General features: G+C 45.3%; 1 non-coding gene across 1 annotated transcript; it reads right to left on the bottom strand.

Moving 5' to 3' along the window:
- Positions 1-5217: 5217 nt before the first annotated feature.
- Positions 5218-5290, bottom strand: TRNAV-AAC (transfer RNA valine (anticodon AAC)). Its single transcript has one exon. It is a non-coding gene; the product is annotated as a tRNA-Val (tRNA).
- Between the last annotated feature and the right edge of the window lie 10546 nt (positions 5291-15836).

Raw genomic sequence — 15836 nt, 5'->3', positions numbered from 1 at the left:
CCGCCCCCCCCATCCCTTTAGTTCAGCAAGGGGAATCAGGTAGAGAAAACCAGTCAAAATATTCAAACAGGTCTGCAAGGCATAGACTAGACTCCTGAATACAGGCGCTAGGGTGGGAAGATTTGTTTGCCTTTGTGAGCTTGACTTTCCTGGCCTGGAAACCCCCCCTTTTCCCCTCTAGCTCACAGCTGTCTGCTGGGCCACACTGGTCTCTTCTCCAAGCCACAGGAGCAAAACCCTTGCCCTGCGCGGCCTGCTCCTCCGGAAAACGCCTTTTTGCATTATTTTTCCTTTCAGCCTGGTTCTTCTGAACTTTCTTTGATCGCTCTTTTTATTTGAGATCTCTTCCCCTTCAGAGGTCAGTTTAACCCCTTCTTGCGGCCCCAGAGCAGTGCAGAGCGGTCAGTGAACACGAAGCAGTCCTTACCCGGCGTGGTGCGGACCAGCTCCGCGCTGGGTGCTTTGTAGGTGACACCGTCCATCCTTGAAGTCCCCCACATGCAGCCCGAAGGTGCTGCACTTCTTGCTGCCTCCTCTCGAGTGGGCTGTGTGGATACTAATCGGCTGGGGCCAATCTGTGGGTTGGCAGCTGGGGGTGGGGGAGCCCCAGCTCACACTTCTGCTTCTCGTGGGAGGGTTTTCTCTTGCCCCCTATCTTGCGGAGCTTGTGCCCCCGGTGTCCCTAGAGATGCCCATCGCTCAGAGCTGGCTGGAAAGAGCCAATGGTTTAGACTTCACTTAGCAAAAAAAAAAAAAAAGAGCTAGCAACTTTTGAAACAATAGAAAACAATCTTTTCCATGGGTTTTTTTATCAATTAGGTTGTCAAAGGAAGTCATCCTGTAAGTCCTATTACGTACTCAATTGATTATATCCTCTTAAGATTCAACATTATAATGACAAATTTCCTATATCAGAACTTTGATTGAATAGGCGAAGTCCCAGAGGCAGGAAGAGACTAGGGCGCCTAGCTTGGAATGGAAAGCTGGGAGGGGAACTAGCTCACTGGCACAGACCGCCTTATTCACGACCCCCACGCGCTTTCAGAGGTTCTTGTGTGTGAGTTATTTACAAAGTTGGAAGTGCAGCTGCACGCATTCATCCGACCTGAAAAGTTGTGCATTTAGGAAGCCCGACTGTGTGCCTCATTAGCCTGGGAATCCTTTTAGATTGAATAATCAGGTCTCCTCCACTAATTTTTCGAGGTCATTTTCAAAACAAAACCTTTCAATGGTGTTGGGGACGCAGCCCTCAAAATGCAGTCAAGCCATGTAACTCGAGACGACTAGAAGCTCTGGCCTCCCTTCATGGAAGCCCAGCAAGGTCTCTCCTGCCTCAAGGCTTTGAAACTCTCTTTCCTGAGACAGGTTAGGGGAAAGGAAGTCTGGCTGCTTCTGCCACCATGTTTCTTTCTTTTAAAAAAATCATTTTATTGGGGCCTCTTACAGCTCTTATAACAATCCATACAGCACTTGTGTCAAGCCTACTTGTACATATGTTGCCATCGCTATTTTCTAAATATTTACTTTCTGTTTGAGCCCTTGCTATCAGCTCCTCTTTTTTCCCTCCCTTCCCCGTCTTGTGACCCCCTTGATAAATTATACATTATTATTGTTTCCATGTCTTACACCAACCACTGTCTCCCTTCACTCATGTTTCTGTTGTTCACCCCCCTGGGGGGGATTATTCAGTCAATCATTGTGATCAGTTCCCCCTTCTTCCCCTCCCCCACCTCCCTTCTTCCTACCCTCTTGCTACTTCCAATTCTGTTCCTGAGAGGTTTATCTGACCTGGATTCCGTGTGCCATGAGCTCTTATCTGTACTAGCGTATATGCTCTGCTCTAGCCAGAACTGAAAGGCAGGACTCGGGTCATGATAGTGGGAGTGAGAAAGCCCCAAAAGACCAGAGGAATATATTTAAAATTCGATGATTCTCAGGAATTTCTGTAGGCCAAGACATATGGGTTTTATTACAGCCTTCACCCAGTTCTCCTTTAAATTGTAGCATATAGAAAATTCAACCTAGATAATTTTCAATGTCCTTAACTGCCTGCAAAACTAATGTGGTTTTCTCCCTTGGAAGAATAGTGTATTTAAATTCCACTCCCTGTTCAGCAGCATTCAGCATTTGGCCAGTTCAGATTAGACACAGGAGCAAGAATAGACCAAACACCTGTGACCTCTAGTTGCCCAAGAGCAAAGAACAGGCTGGCAGAAGACCTGACCCCAGGGAACCAGCTGCCCTGTGCATGCCCACTGTCCCATCGCAAGTGCCCATAACCTGCTCAGAAACCTTTGTCACACATTCCATTTTGAACACCACTTTGAGGACACCCAGTTAGACCTTAACCTCACCCTTGTGGTATCAATTTCTGGAATTGTTCAACTCCTTTCACAAGTAAATATAATGTCTTTTCTCCCTAACCCCTCCTTAACAATCTCCCCTTTCCCTTGTTCAGAGAAATGTGGTCTCGGTTGTCGCAGGTCCTTCTGCAAAGGCCTCTCTAATCAACCTTTCCCTTCTCCCTTTGCAAGGAACTTCTTACACTGACTAAGCTTTTTGCTCTCTTCTTTTACTCTCCATTGTAAAGAATCTGCACTTCCTGATCACTCTATGCATCTCAGTGCAGAGAAAATAACAGATGCATCTGAAGCATGTGTGGCTACCAGGAATCAAAAAATGATGTTTTTCAAAGGCAGGGCAAAACTGAAGGGACAAAGGGGCCTGCATAAAGGGGCTCCTATGGACAAACAGCTACAATTTAAACATGAAAGAGAGATTAATTATAGCTTATTAAAATAAGATGAGTTTGGAAAAGTTGTGAGGCCATAATGACAGGTTAACATTAAGTGTGATTAAAGGTATTTGTTGTGTTGCTTTGAACTTCGCTGCCTCCACAAGAGGGCAGGTGAGACTGTCTTTTATTAGTTGAGGTCTAAGTCAAAATCTTCCTTGAGAACAGTGACCGAGGACCCAGTGACGTTATGGCCTCCCAGAGCCTGGGAATAGTCAAGGAGGTCAGACTGGAGGGTGTGAAGTCCAGAGTCCCAGTCGGGAGTGGAGGTGTGTGCCCACTCAAGTTAGCCAGGAAAACTGTGAGAGACTGTAAGGAAAATTAGGGAGCTGGCAAACTATGGGCGAATTCTCTCAAGTCAGGTCCATCATCCTTCACCTTTCACCCTTTACCGCCCCTGCCCCCTGGGGGGGTGTACGTAATGTCCAGGACTGGGACTCTGAAGGGCATTCTGTTATCTTCACCCCATGAGTATGTCTATAAATTCTGGGAAGGTATAAAACAAACAAACAACAACAACAAAAATTATGGTCCAACAATGGATGGATGTATGGATTGTGATAAGAGTTGTATGAGCCCCAATAAAGTGATTTAAAAACAACAACAAAAAACTATGGTCAAACAAGGATAAAGAAATAAAAATCAAACAAATGCAAAATTTACACAGGCACACATAAAAATTGTCATCATTGAACTATTTGTCTATGCGCTGTCTACACTGACTTGCTCTCACAGCCCTCCAGTGGATTCGGATTCCCAGGACCCCTCCCTTTGCCTATATTTACAATGCATAACAATAAATTTGAACGTGTTACTTTGATGAGGCTTACTTCTTTGACTTTGGGAATTGCAGGAAGGGATGACAAAGACCTTGCTTGCTGCATGCTAAGGCAATGAAACCAAGGGGTTTCCCACGGGAGGAAACGGGCTGCAGAACAGTGGTCCACAGTGAGGGGTGTGCTGAAATCTCCCCTTGGAAAAGAGCTCGGGATGGTGTCCAGAGCACGACTCTCGCTATAGTTTAATAAGGACTCTTCATGGAGAGAGAAATACATACACACACTTGATGACATATGCTCTCTAAGGGAGTAGTACAAGGACCCCCCTTAACTAAATCCCTGAAGGAATAGAGAACCTTACAGTTGAACTGATCGGAGCGAAACTCAACTTTCAACCCAGAGTCAGTGCTTAGGCCAGAAGCAAGCAGTGGTGAGAACTTGACTGATCGGATGCTTTTGAAGGTCTAGACACTTGCAGGCAGCAACAGATGAACTGGGCTCGAGAGGAGAAGAGCAATCGCAGCTCGGCTGCTTGCCCAGCCTTACTTTCCAGTCTTGGACCATCTTGCCTTCTTGCCTCTTTGACTTTGCTGTATCTTCCGGCCTGGCCTGAGACGGACACACTTGCCATTTTAAATTGTATCACACCTTCCTTCTGCTCTTAAGTCAAACGATCAGACTTCACTTATTCCTCCCAGGTACCTTTTGCGTGTCCCGTGCGTTGGCATAGTCAATATTTCACGCACACGCCCTTGGTTTATGGAGGCAGTAGCGAATTATAATCGATTTAGTGCGTTAATCCCCACAATGAACATGGCCTTGTAGAAGAAGACACTTGAAGTTCACTTTACATCCGCAGGCTGTCTTGGGTGCTGTCCACAGTGAGCAACCCCGCGGGGGCGGCTCCGGCTGCCTTCTGGGGTCTCCACGGCCTCTTGCCCTTGCCCCCTCGGCAGCCGCCCCCAGACTCGTGCCCAGCCCCCGGCCCGCGGTGCAAGTGAGGGCTGGTGAAGACGGGGCGGAGGGTGCGCCTGGCCGGCGTCCACCACCACCCGGGACTCGCGGGACGGCGGGGGGCGGCGCGGACACGGCGGCGGGAGCCGGGGCGCTGCGGGCGGAGTGCGGGGGAGAGACGCGCGGCCGCGCTCCCTGCGGCCACCTGAGCGGCCAGCGGTCGCCGTCGCCCCGACGGGACGGCCGTGGGAAGCGGCCGACGGGCTCCCTAGGGCTCCCTGTCTCCTCGCCGCGGCGCCTGCAATCTGCCGCCCGCGGCGAACGCTCCTTTCCCGGCAGTTCTGCCCTTGATCTCTCCTGGTGTCCCGCTCCTTACCCTTTCTCTGGTCTGCTCATTGAATTTGTCCCTGCCAGTAATGGCTATGCTTTGGGGCCGGTGGCTGCACCTGCTCCGCCTGGGCTTTAAGGTCTTGTAAGGGCAACCTGGGATCACATACACTATTGTCTTTGCACGCATAGACCGAGGCCTGGAATATTCTGGTTGAAGCTTACTGCCGCTGATTGAAAAACAGAGTAGAGTTGAAAGAAAAGTACTAAAACCTACATGCAAAAAAAAGTGTTTTTAAATAAAACCTGCGTGCATTTATTTATTTACATTGACTGCGATGAGAAAACACAAAAGTTAAAGTGTGTTTCCGCCCGGTTTCGAACCGAGGACCTTTCGCGTGTTAGGCGAACGTGATAACCACTACACTACGGAAACCTCCGGCTTGGGAGCTATTCCAAAACCTTTATAACATGGGTGATCACCACCAGGTCCCGAGGCTTCGTCCAATGGGAGTGGAGTCTTAGAGCCAAGCAATCTCTGTCAATATCGCGTCCGGCAATTAACAACATAGAACCAATGAAATCTGCGTCCCAAAGCCGGAGAGGTAAATGCGGCTTCAGAAGGTTGAAAACGATCGCCTGAGGCTGTAAATTTTCATATAACTTTGCTTAATTCATTGTGACAATCCAAAGCAGCGGTTCTCAACCTGTGTGTCGTGACCCTTTTGAGGGGTTGAATGACCCTTTCACAGGGGTCACCCTATTAATAACAGTAGCAAAATGAGTTATGAAGTAGCAACGAAAATAATTTTATGGTTGGGGGTCACCACAACACGAGAAACTATGAAAGGGTCTCGGCATTAAAAAGTAGAATTAAAAAAAAACAACTAAAATTCAAATTTGTTCAATGTACTGCGTACAAAATATAGAAAAATAGTCATGTAATTAAACTAAACATAACTAAATAATAAATTTTATGTTTAAAAAACTTAAATATGTCTCAATTATGCAAAATGAGCTACTAGAGGTTATACTATTGTTTAGGGTTCAAAAAGACCCCAATCTCACAGATAATATGAAGCCAAAGCAAACTCAGTGCCTTGCAGGCAAGGCTGACTCAGAATGACCCCTTGTGGGTTTCTGAGACTGTTGATGGGAGCGGAAAGCCTGGTGTTTCCCTGGAAGGGCTGCTGCTGCTTTGAGATGCAAAAGCTGAGGGTCCCAGCCCAATGGGTACCCACTACACTTTAAGGGCTGCTCACTTTCAATATAAGGCGATCATTTATTAAGTTTCAAACAGGACAAAGACAACACAAAGACACAGGCACAGCATCTGGATGAAGGAGACCATTAGCTGGAGTTCTAAATGGCATATGAGGATTTACAGACAGGACACGTTATTTATTCTAAAACACAGCATGGAACAAAGGCAACTGTAACACAATCATGACTGTTGGCAGATCAGTATATCACAGTTACAGGTGGGCCTACAGAAACAGGAACAGGACCATGGTTGGGACAGGTCCATTAAGTTAGAGAGACGGACTTAGAAGTTTGATCCATGACCTTCTCACCAAGACAGTCAGCTCATGACTATGTGACCTCTCATACTGTCCCTCAAAGGCACACTCAGGCAAGCTCCTAAGAGGGGACTGCTTCCCCAGGGCTGGCTGAAGAGGGGTGGAGCTAATCCACATTTCTATGCACTCTACCTGGGGAAAAGATAGTTCCCATCCCAAATTAAGGAATTCAGTGAAGGTTTAACACCCCCGTCCCAGCCCTGGGAAATCTGCAAGTAGATTTTAGGCTCACTGTTATCCGCAGGCCTTCTGCAAATGGGGTACTTAGGATTGAAGCTCTCATACGATATAAGCCTCCCAACTCACCTCCATCTCGTCACTGCTGACTCAGCAATCCGACATGTCAGATGGCATGTCCGACTGCCCCTGTGGGTTTCCGAGAGTGTAACATTTTATGGGAGCAGAAAGCCTCATCTTTCACCCATGGAGCAGCTGGCGGTGGATGCAAGCTGCTGACCTTACAGTTAGCAACACCATCACACAACCCACTAGCTAATAGGGCTCCTTGAATGAAATAAATAACTTTATAATTGAGCCTCTCTCCCTCGTGACAAACAATAGAAACATGGGGGAAGGGAGACACAGTGGACAGTTAAGACATGAAAACAATAATTTATAATTTATCAAGGGAGGGTGGGGAGGGAAGAAAAAAATGAGGAACTGATACCAAGGGCTCAAGTAAAAAGAAAATGCTTTGAAAAGGATGATGGCAACATATGTACAAATGTGCTGGATACAATTGATGTATGGCTTGTTATAAGAGCTGTGATAGCCCCCAATAAAATGATTAAAATATATATATATATAACTTTATAATTTTGTCAAATTTACTAATGAAAACTTCTAATTGGAGAGTTACAACATCTAAACCAGTTAGATAATTTAGGAGAAAGGATGAAAATGTTTTCCTGTATCCAGAAAATAGAACCTTAGAATACTAGCAATATTTCTCATATAACCCATAGTAACTTAGTTCACTAGTTTTATAGAGTTAATTTCTGTCCCATGGGTTCTAGATCAGCCCCAGTCTAAAACCTGTTAGCTTTGTTGTAGGGAACAACGGGATCTGAAATCTCTAAATATAATTTATGGAAAATGTTTATTAAGTCTTAAACAGGACAAAGACAATTCATTTGGATAAGGGAGACCATCCGCATGAAGTCATATTGGGTGCCAGAGTTTACAGAAATATAGCCATTTAAACAGAGCATGGAAGTACAAGGGAAACTGCCACAAACTGTGAAAGTTCAAAATCCACGTGCAAAGCCCCCATGGATGAAGTTTCTATTGAATTCCTTATAACCATTAACCGTGTGAGTCCTGGTGGTGTGGTGGTTGCATGTTGGGTTAAGATCTGCAAGTCAGCTGCTCCTTGGGAGAAGGATGAGGCTTTCTGAGAGTATAAAGAGTCACAGTTGCAGAATCCCAAGGGGCAGTTCTACGCTATCCTTTGGGGGTGTCAGGAATCTGACTCACCGGAATCAAGTCAGTGGTGGCGAGTTTGAGTTTTATTAACCAAGGAGCTCTGGTGGTGTGTTGTGCTGCTAACCTCCAGGTCAAGGGCAGCAGAGGTTAGCTGTTTGAAGTCAAAGTTCATCATTCTGCTGGGAAGAAGATGAAGCTTTCTAGTCCCTTCAAGGTCTCTTCAAAACCCCCACGGACACTGAGTTTGGACATGAGATGAGGTTATTAACCAGGTAGGTGAGCAGTCTTTCCCTCAGGCAGAGTGCATTGACCAGTGCATTACTTCTACCCCTCTGGGCAGCCCAGGGAGGGCAGTCTCCTTTAGAGGTCTCCTGAATGTGTCCTTGTTGGAGATCACGGTCCTGGGGTCCCATAGTCAAGTTTTATGCCCCAACTGCCTTAGCCAGGGAGGCCCTGTGTTCCAATCATGACCCTGTTCCCACTTCTGCATTTCACCCAGTAACTATAATATATGGATCTGCTGCCAACGGTGCTGTTGTGAAATATCTGTCTTTTTCTTGTCTTTTCCTATTTAAGACTTAATACTCTCCTTAAATTATATTTGGGATTTAACATCTCTTTTCTATAAAGTTAATTATGTATATGAGGGATTTCACTGCCCTTTCTACTAGGTACACACTGATGATTTCTCTCATTCAATTGTGTCTGCTTTTGTGAGACTTGGTGTCCTGTGGACTAGGCCTTGGGTTGCCAATTGCAAGGTTGGCAGCTCTGTTTTGTGGAAAGCTATCGCTTCCATAAACAGCAGTGGGCTTTTATGGTATAGAACATATTTAATCTGGGGCCTTTTCCTATTGGCATAACCCTCCGCCAATCTTTTCTAAAAAGTCGATGAAAATTATTTAAGAAGTAGCTATTACTTGGATCTGGTGCTTAGTAGACATGAGGAGACACCCTGCATAGGGACTGTCTTTCCCAATTAGTAGGTGCTGAGAGCCCCCAAACCGACCAGGAGTCATTCTGGGAGACATGGATTTTATTATTTAGGAGGTTGTTTTCAGAGGTGCAGTACGGTCTGTCATCCTGTGGTGGCCAACAGGGCCTCTGGGTTTGACCTGTCTTGCAGGTCGCTATCATGCTCACTCTCCCTGCACCCTGCACCCAGGTGGTGTACTGGTTACAAGTTGGGCTTCTAACCAAAAGGTGAGCAGTTCGAAAACACCAGCTGCTCTGTGGGAACAGAGGAGGCTCTGTGGGAACAGAGGAGGCTTTCTACTCCCCTAAAGAGTTACAGTCTCGGAAAGCCTCAGATGTTGTACACCGGGTCATTAAGAATCAGATGGTATGAGAAGGTAGGGACGGTGAGGTGGAAGTGGCCTCAGTGAGGCAGGGAGCAACTGCAGGGGTTCCCTTTCAACTGCAACCCCAAGGCGTTTCCAAGATTGCTGCCTTGGTGTTGTCGGTGGTCAGCTCTGGCAGTATGCCTTGGATGGGAAGGCATCCCACGGACAGGACGTGTAGAGGTGCTTGTAGTCTGTTTATATGACATTTAACTAATTTTCACGAGTCCCTCTAAAGTGGGTACTATTATCCTCATTTTGCATGAGTAAATGAAGGCCCAAGAATACAGAAATATCAACTAGATGTTACATTTCCCTCTCGTTCCCCCCTCAGATGTCAGTAACCTGTACAGACAGTGCAGTATCTTGCTTTCTTCACTTCAGAATAAACTGGAATACACGTCTTACAGATAGTGTTGCACTAGGTGGATGCTGAGGTAGGGATTAATCTCCATCTCTCTACGACAGGACTTCGGGAAGTTCGCCTACATGACGCTACAGTAACCCGACAGCAGATTCTACCATGGGCGCAAGATGCCAACCCAGGGGGTGGGTGTCTGGCCTCACCCAGACCGAATTTGCTCAGGCTCCCCACCCCCACCCCTGGCCCCATCCATTAGCCAGGGAACCCTCTGACTCCCCAAGCACGGTCCATCGCCTGTTAGGGCCGCTGTGCTGAGGGTACTGGCAAAGCCCCCCCTCCCCGCTTGGGCACTAGTCGTGCGGAGTCTAGGACGCGCCTTCCGCCCCGGCGTGTATGGGGCGCCCGCCCACGCCATGTAGAAGCGGACGGTCGCCCGGCGCTCCGAATCTTCCTTGGCGGGAGTGGGCGGGGAGGGGGGAGGGCGGGGGGGAGGGCGGGCCCTTTGCTCGCGGCGTTCCCCACGCCCGCACCACAGAGGCGAAAACCTCCGACTTCCTAGCCCTTCCGGCCTGTTCCCCAGTGCGTGCTAGAGTGTCTCGTCGCCGTTTCCCGTCGCTGCGTGTCGGAAAGGGCTGCCGCAAGGGCGCTCGGGAGTCTGCGTGGCAGTTACCGGAAGTGCTCGCCGTGAGACGGAAGTGAGGGGACCGGCAGGGAAGTGAAGGTCTTTGAGGCGGCCAAGGGCGTGCTGGGGCTAATTTGCACTTAGGCCAGCAGAGAGACTTAGCATAAATGGCGACAGCATTCAGGTTTTACCTTTGCCCTCGAAGAGGCACGGTTGACCAGCCGTGAGTAGGAACCGTATGAAGTATTGGTGCAAGAGGAGGAGGACGTAGACTAGGAGGAGGTGGAGGCTAGGGGTCTGAAGGCGACTGGACACCCCTGTGGGAGTTGATGACTATGACCTGGAGGAGGAGGTCCAGGAGGAAGAGGAGAGCGAGTTTTAGATCAATGTCTTGGGCAGGTCTAACTGGGACAGCATGGACTGGGTGGGAGCAGGAGGGCAAGGAGGAAGACCTGTACTATGTTTTTGGGTACAAATGAGACCCCATCTCAAAAGTTAATTTAAGGAGAACATTTATTAAGTCTTAAAAGAGACAAAGACACAAACAATTCAGATGAGGAAGACCATTAACTTGATGTTGGAGTTCCAGAGTTTACATTTGAAACGAGAGAAGGAAGGTGTGGAGTGGGCAAAGGAAACAGTCACAAAAGCACGATTGGTAGCAGATTAATACATCACAGTTACAAATGGTGGGTGGGTGGGGGGGGTCTACAGAAGTAGGGATGGACCATGATCGGGCCTCAAGGGCTTACAAGATTGTTCTAACCAATGCAGCCAGGGCAAGACTGATGACTCATGCCTATGCAACCCCTATACTGGTCCCAATCCAGTGACCTCCATCAAGGATGCACCGAGGCAGACCCCTGAGACTGCTCGTTTCTGGGGCCTATAAGTTCATACAAATTCAACTGCCAAACCGTTTGAGCAATGTTTCATCTATTATGTAACAGAATTAGAGTTGTAGTGATTCCTTCCCAAATACAGATAAGCTATAACCCATCAGTGGTCAAGTTTAGGGATATATCTTAAGTAGGTGAGCATGTCAGTCATAACATTTTTGGGAAGTCTAGCATTAATCAACAGGAACAGATGCTTGTAATCACTTGTTTAAATTTTAATTAATATTTGATCTTTATGGGTTACAGATCACACACAAAGCAAATTATATTGTTTTAATAAAAACAATTTGCATGCGAGCATTGTTATACATTACTTATCTACTGTACTTTTCTTTCTTCTAGTATCTACTAATTAAATCAAAGCAGGTTTGTGTCCAGCACAATACTATTTAAAATGTCAATATATTGCCATATATTTTATTATATCTAATGAATAAAATTAACATATTTATTGATTCATCTATTAAATGGTAATGCAAGTGTTAATGAAAATATAAAAATGGGTATAATAAATGACAATAATTTATTTGAATTGTATATTGATGTCGTTTTTAAGATTGTTGAATTTAATCTATTTGCCAATTTAATATCCAAACACATATCTAATATGAGCCAAAACAGAACCAAGTTTTAGTTTCATTAATATTTTAGTTTTCTTTTGCGGCTGTTTTAAGCAAAAACCACTGTATACTTGATATCATAGGTACTATTCTAATGTAATGTGCAAAAAATTTGTTTCTGGTGAGATAAGTTGTACTTTTTCAATTACGTATATTGTATCTCATTAATTTTATACCCCTATTATGATAAACATAACTTTTTACCATTTTTACAGGTAATATCATGGCTCAATCTAAGATAATATAGTATTAAATATCTGAACTATGACTTTATTCAGTCACCTACAAAGAATACATTCCTGAATTGCCTAATTAGCCAAAAAGTTTTATCAAATGAAGCCCTGAAGTGTTCAAGAAAAGAACATTTGACAAATGTTAATGCTGCTATGTTTTCAAGCACAGAAAAATTCCTTTGACAGCTGATATTGGCAAAACTTTCAATCGCATCCAAGTAAGATGACAATGGGCTGTGTGCTTTTTAAAAAAATATCGTTTTATTAGGGGCTCATACAACTCTCATCACAATCCATACATACATCAGTTGTGTAAAGCACATCTGTACATTCATTGCCCTCATCATTCTCAAAACATTTGCTCTCCACCTAAGCCCCTGGCATCAGGTCCTCATTTTTCCCCTCCCTCCCCATTCCCCACTCCCTTATGGATCCATGATAATTTATAAGTTACTATTTTGTCATATCTTTCCCTGTCTGACATCTCCCTTCATCCACTTTTCTGTTGTCCATCCCCCATGGAGGAGGTCACATGAAGATCCTTGTAATTGGTTCCCCCTTTCTACCCCATCTTCCCTCCGCCCTCCCAGTATCACCACTCACACCACTGGTCCTGAAGGGATCATTTGCCCTGGATTCCCTGTGTTTCCAGTTCCTATCTGTACCAGTGTACATCCTCTGGTCCAGCCAGACTTGTAAGGTAGAATTGGGATCATGATAGTAAGGGTGGTGGGGGGAAACGAAGCATTTAGGAACTGGAGGAAAGTTGTATGCTTCATTGTTGCTACATCACACTCTGGCCTGAGACCCTTCTGTAAGGGGGTGTCCAGTGGCCTACAAATGGGCTTTGGGTCTCCACTTTGCACTCCCCACCCTTTAATTCACAATGATATGAATTTTTGTTCTGATGATGCCTGATACCTGATCCCTTCGATACCTCGTGATCACACAGGCTGGTGTGCTTCTTCCATGTGGGCTTTGTTGCTTCTGAGCTAGATGGCCGCTTGTTTACCTTCAAGCCTTTAAGACCCCAGATGCTATATCTTTTGATAGCCGGACACCATCAGCTTTCTTTGCTACATTTGCTTAGGATTGTGTGCTTCTTACAGCATTTTGTTACTGATTGTTAAATCCAGAAAAACACACTAATTTGTGAAGAACTACTTTTTCTGGCTAAAATTGAGGGAATAGACATTATGCTCCAGAAGCCAGCTTTTGATGTTAAACCAAGAAAATTTCTTGGAGCAATAGTACAGCGCAAAGAACTGATGAAATGGCTCAAAATGTTGTCAACTCATTATGTGAGCAGTAAAAAATAAATCCCAGTTATCTATATAGTTTAATGAGTCATCTTTGCCAGGAAATGAAAGGAGAAACTATTTGCCAACAACAATGGTTGGCTAAAGATTTGCAAACACCAAAGGAGAGTATTTTGTGCATTGGAAGAGTTTTTTTTTTAAGGAAAATAAATCCTTGAATAATATCTTGTCAGTTGCTACTAACTGTGCTCTAGTGATGACAGGGTGCTCCAGGGTTTCCCTGCATCCTTTAAAACAGCAGTACTGAACGCACCCCGATGTACATGGTGTCCTTCACTGCCAACACTTAGTTGCCGACATTTTGAGTAACACCCATACAATCACTATGTCACTAAAGGAATCAACCAAATCAGAAGCAATTCACTGAATGATAGATTGGACAACTTTGTATTGAAATCACTTTCTGCTGCTTCATATAGAAGTTCACCGGCTATGTGCCTCTTTGGATCAGTTTTATAAACTCTTTGACTAGGTCCTAGAGTTCCTAGAACACAAAGATATGAGCTACCTTGATTAATTAAAAAATGACACTGCTTGTTTGACTAGACTTGTTTAATAGATTTAATGAAACACATCTACAGTTCCAAGGTGATGAACTGAATTTAATTGAAACAAAAACTTAGATTTCCTCATTTGTGGCAAAACCAATACAAACAAAATTTAGGATGAGGGGGATTCAGCCAGTTTCTAAATGTATAAACAGTAGAATAACACAATCAAGATTTGCTTATCTATTGTCAGTATTTGGAAGCTTTCCATTCTGACTTCAGTCACTTGAAGAAATTACAACAAACTTACCCTATTGGATTTTGGACCCTTTCTAAGTACAAATATAGAAAAATCTCCAAAATGATAAAAACTGATAGAAGCAACAACAAATAAATTAAAATTTAAAGACAGCTACCAACGATTCTGGCTGCAGAAGCCCCCCTCTACACTCTACCCTGAATTATGGGCTATAATAGAAAAGTTTTCACGTGCATTCTCTTCGTTAGTGGACCAGGGGCTGAGTGTGGTTACAAATCTGTTAATGAAAATAAGAAACTGACAGCAAATAGTTAATTGGTGATTTAAGAATGCTGCTGATAAAAAAAAGAACCAAGCCTTAACAAATTGATAGCAATGCATCAAATTCATCCTTCTCATTAAGATGACCATATATACTCAAGTATAAGGTGGCCCAAATATAAGCTGAGGCACCTAATTTTGCTCCAAAAACTGCATTTAAAACTTGGCTTATACAAGGGTATATCCACAGTATTTTCAGTGGCCATGCTGGGTGGAAGAGAACCGATGAGCTGGAGGGGCAGAATATGGTGAGCACGCCAACAGAAAGCACGAGGACACACTGTGAAGGTTTCTGGTACCAAAGGAAGTCATCTGCCACAGAACTGCAGCAATCAGGCCCACTGGTCCTGGTCACATATCCTTCCCTTGGCCCCCCTTACCTATCACCTCCAACATCCTTTATTGCAGCTTATAGGGGAAGACCTGCCATATCCCCAATGATCCTAAATGCCCATGGGGTGGGGGAAGCTAGGGGAGGCCTCTTCTGGAGAAGGTCTCACTATAAGGGGTTAATAGTAAAAGGGCTCTTTCCACCGAGAAAGGAATGGTGCAACGGACTTCCATAAGAAGCCGCTTCAAGGGAATTCTTACCTTGCATGGAATGGAGGTAACACCAGCGGAATCCGGGAAGTGGAAAAAATGTAGTCAAGCTCAGAAAAGGGAGGTAAGACTATGTTGAACTAGGACCAAGAATTGTGGGCCCAGCCAAGGAGCACCACAGCAGCAGAGCCATAGGATGGGGAGTAGGAAACAGCAGGGCGCTCTCATGTGGAGGACTGAGTCTGGAGGGACCCTCCAACCAGCATACCTGTGGGGCTTGGAAAAAATGCCCATAAGGCCCAAAGGCCGTGCTGGAGCAAGGAGACCTCTGTGGCAGGGCTATTTGGCTAATTTTCAGCCTTGTAATGCCAAGGTCATCCTGCTACAAGGAACTAGGTTGGAGACACTGGGGTTATCAGGAACCCTTTGCTGGCAATAAGAAAACTCAGATATTCTTCCTGAGGAGTGAGAAGTCCAGGTAGGGTGTGTAACCCAGGCCAGGAATGAATATCAGGTAAGCAGGCATGGATATTGCTCAGCACAGGTGGATGTTGAGCTGGAAAAGCAACTGCTCCACTCCTGTCCTCTCCCCGATCTATACTCAAAGTGGTACCTGAGGTTGGGGCAATTCCCTCAGCTCAGAATTACCAGTTAGTATCCATTAAGAGCTGCCAGCATCCCTTCTTTAAGAAATGTGGAGAAAACTGAAGGGGGAAAAAAAAAAGAAAACTGAAGGGGAAGCCTGAAACCTACAGGATCTGAAGGAAACAAACCATTTATTTTATTTCTCTTTCAACACGATAGGAGGCTGTTGCCAAAATCATAGAGTAAGGGATGAGGGAAGAGAGGCGTGTGGATGATCCAAAAATAGAAGGCACCTTTGGAAGTCTGGGTCTCTAGATGGGGATAAAAAGAAACTATGCAGGACAGGTGGTCTGGAGAGGCTGATCCTTCCGTAAAGGGACTGGGTGG

The sequence above is a fragment of the Tenrec ecaudatus genome, chromosome 2, assembly GCF_050624435.1.
Source record: "Tenrec ecaudatus isolate mTenEca1 chromosome 2, mTenEca1.hap1, whole genome shotgun sequence".
Lineage (NCBI taxonomy): Eukaryota > Metazoa > Chordata > Mammalia > Afrosoricida > Tenrecidae > Tenrec > Tenrec ecaudatus.
Note: the sequence above shows the minus strand (reverse complement) of the source record. Positions and strands in the feature narration are given on the sequence as shown.